The sequence below is a fragment of the Cricetulus griseus genome, assembly GCF_003668045.3.
Source record: "Cricetulus griseus strain 17A/GY chromosome 1 unlocalized genomic scaffold, alternate assembly CriGri-PICRH-1.0 chr1_1, whole genome shotgun sequence".
NCBI classification, from domain to species: Eukaryota; Metazoa; Chordata; class Mammalia; order Rodentia; family Cricetidae; genus Cricetulus; species Cricetulus griseus.
Window position 1 is genome coordinate 42,595,380 of NW_023276807.1, and position 3,611 is coordinate 42,598,990.

The following is a 3,611-nucleotide window of genomic DNA, read 5'->3' on the forward strand; positions in this document are numbered from 1 at the left end:
ACTACTGTAGACTTAGTCATTAATTCTGATATATTTTTTCTTGCTACAATCCCAACAATGGTGCATTTTAAAATTTCTTTTTCTGTACATCTGAAATACACTTTTTATAATAATTACCAAATCTAAATCAAAACATGTTTGGATGGATATCAGCATGTCAGAGTTTTAATCATGGTTTCATTATATTGTCCTTAAAGGTCTTTTATGGATGCTTTTCCTTGTGTAATCTCTCAATACTCTATATGGTAGTGCATCTTATTCTTTAATTTTTCAAAATAATAGCATGCTAAAGATTATGATACAAGACTGGAGAGCCTGCTCATTTTGTAAATTGAACGCTCTGAGAGCATACAGCCATGAAAATTAATCCCTGAAAGCTATGTAGAAAGCTAAGTCAGTGGCCTGTCCTTGCAATCCCACAAAAAACAAGGTAGAAATATGAAGATTTCTCTGGTTTGCTGGCCAGACATTCTTCCCATTTAATGAGCACTTCCCTCTTTAGTGAGCACCGTGTCTGTGACCAACTCTGAGTCAAAAGCCAAGGTGGATGAGGCCTTAGGAATGATATCCAAAGTTAATTCTTGATTTCTACAAACACAGACAGACAAACACACACACAAGAACACCAACACACACATGCACACTCACACATACACACAAACGCTTATATGTGTATAAAGAATGAAAAATGAATAAAACACTAAGCTTTAGAAATAATTGGACAAGCAAGGTGTATAGCTTCTGAAGACTCACCAACCAAGATGAAGTGTAACCTCCAAACGTATATTAAGATGCATGCAGGGTTCAAATTCACAGTATTGTACACAGTCACATGCAACAATATTAAAAACAAAAAAAATGTTAATAAAAATAAGAATTTTTAGCGGAGAGAAGTTTCTGCCACCCACAGTGATGACAAGGCAAGGATGGAAGGAGCATAGAAATGTATTCACTGAGCAGTACAGTGTTTGAAGAGAGTTAAAATTTAAATTACTAGATAGCTAAGTAGATAGGTGGGCAGGTAGGTAGATGTATATTTACAAGCAAAGACAATCCTATTTTTCAGCTAAGAAAATCTGCATTAATATTAAGGGAAGGTTGAAAATTAGGACATTCTGAACAATGTGAAAACTGGAGCAAGTTATTAAAAATTGTAAGTATATTACCAAGAGCTAGCAGAGTATTAGAAATATATTTGTAGTGACATAAAGTGTCTTTTACTAACAATTAAAGAAAAGAAATCCCAGCACAATATTGAAATACCTTGGGAAAAAGCCTCTTTTCTTCTCTAACCTGATTTGATTCTGATTTATATATGGACATGTCTGCCCTTCTTTTCCCTGTCTCTTTTAGTTCTGCTGCTCTGATGGGTCAACTCTGCCACAAGTCACAATATTAAAGATCAGTGATGCAAGCAATTTGACAAACTGAGGTCTAGGAGAGCAGGCCCTCTCATGTTCCCCCTTTGTTGTCTAGCAGGACATAGTGACTGTGGGTGAGGTCCTGGTCCATGAGAGGACCATGGTCCTTCAGCTGTGCCTGTGGATGGTACTCTTTCTCTCCACATGGTCCCCAAATGGTCACGCTGAGCACAGTAGCCCTCCAGAAGTAGTGATACCCTTGAGGGTCACTGACACTAGAAAACAAGATGCTTCCCCAGACTGGCTATTCTAATATATATATATATGGACAAAGATACATTATCACCACAAAGCCCACGAAATGCTTCATATCCAGAAACTTCCTACTGTTAATCTACACTGACCAAGGAGGTCTCCTTAAAGAACAGCCTTTTGTGAAGACTGACTGCTACTACCATGGAACTGTAGATGGAGACCCAGATTCTATGGTGATTATTAACACCTGTTTGGGAAGTTTACAAAGCATGTTGGAGATAAATGGCACAGCTTATGAAATCAGGCCCAAGAAGTCATCTTCAACATTTGAACATCTTGCTTACAAAATGAACAGTGAAGACTCAGAATCATTTTCTATGAGATGTGGATTAACAGAAGAGGAAATAGTGCAACAAATGAAGACTCAAGAAAGCAAAGACTCCACACTTATGCAAAGCCAATATAAGAACAAATATGTTGAATTTTATGTGGTGATTGATAATCTACAATATGTTTATAGATCAAAGAATCGCACCGTTTGCATGCAGGAAATGTTGCAAATTGTCAATGGAATAAATGGTTATTATCGTCAGATAGATACTGATGTGATATTAACTGCACTGGAAGTCTGGACTGACAGAAACCATCTCAATGTAGCAGAATCTGTATATAAAGTCCTACCTAATTTCTGCACTTGGAAGAGTATAATGATTGACGCACGTGCTAGAAATGATGCTGCACATCTCTTTGCCCAACATGGATATAAAACAGTGTTGGGGCTGGCTTATGTAGGTACACTTTGCTCAGGTATGGGTTGTGCAGTGAACAGTTTTCTGAAAGATATACTGACAGATGTTGCATACGTTGTGGCACATGAAATGGGTCATAATTTGGGTAAGAGTCATGATGAGCAATTCTGTAATTGTGGGTTAAAGCACTGCATAATGTTCCCATCAAAAACTAATTCCCATAAATTTAGCAACTGCAGTTATGAAGACCTGTATAAAATGATTACCAGAGAAAGTTGTTTATACAATTATCCAGAAACCCTAGTCAGACTGAACACAGCCGTAACCCCGCCCCCTCAAGCCCAATGCAGGAATAATGAAGTTGAAGATGGAGAACAGTGTGACTGTGATCTCCTACATTCTGTGTAGTTGATCCATGCTGTGGAAAAGACTGTCTATTCGAACCTGGTGCTGAATGTTCCTCTGGGCTCTGTTGCAAAGATTGCAAGCTCATACCAACAGGCACAGTATGTAGAGAAAAGAAAACTGAATGTGACCTTCCAGAGTGGTGAATGGAACTTCACCTGAGTGTCCAGAAGATGTGTACATGGTGGACGGAAGCCCATGCAGGGGTCATGGTTATTGGTATCATAAGACATGTCCTACACATGAAGAACACTGCTGGAGCCTTTTTGACAAGACAGCCAAGAGTGCAAATGAGACTTGCTACAGGGAAATGAACACACAGGGTGACCGTTTTTGGTAACTGTGGTAATGATAGCTTCGAATACAAAAAAAAAAAAAAATGTGCTAAGGATGATATACTCTGTGGACGAATTTATTGTACCATGTGCAACAGATGCCACCTATGATAAGCCATCAAACACTGCAGTGGAGTAAGGTCAGAGGTGTCAACTGTTGGAGTATGGACTTTCATTTTGGAATGACAATAGAGGACAGTGGAGCAGTGAGAGATGGCACATCTTGTGGCCATGATAAATTATGCATTAAGAGGAAGTGTGTCCCTAAGTCTACTTTGGGAATTAGTAACTGTTCAGCATTGCAATGCAATATGCAAGGAGTCTGCAACAATAAACACCACGGCCACTGTGATGAAGACTGGGAGGCACCAGATTGTATTGTAAGTGGCTTTGGAGGTAGTATAGACAGTGGACCACCTCCAAGAACATATCGTCCAATGTTGCTAAGTTCAGACGAGCTTTTTTTATTTTTTTTTTATTTTTTTCAGCTTTGTTTCTTATCTTGA

The 3,611-nt window shown here is 38.6% G+C and overlaps 1 pseudogene; it reads left to right on the forward strand.

The window, feature by feature from the left end:
* Nucleotides 1-1,491: 1,491 nt before the first annotated feature.
* Nucleotides 1,492-3,611, forward strand: LOC100774233 (annotated as a pseudogene).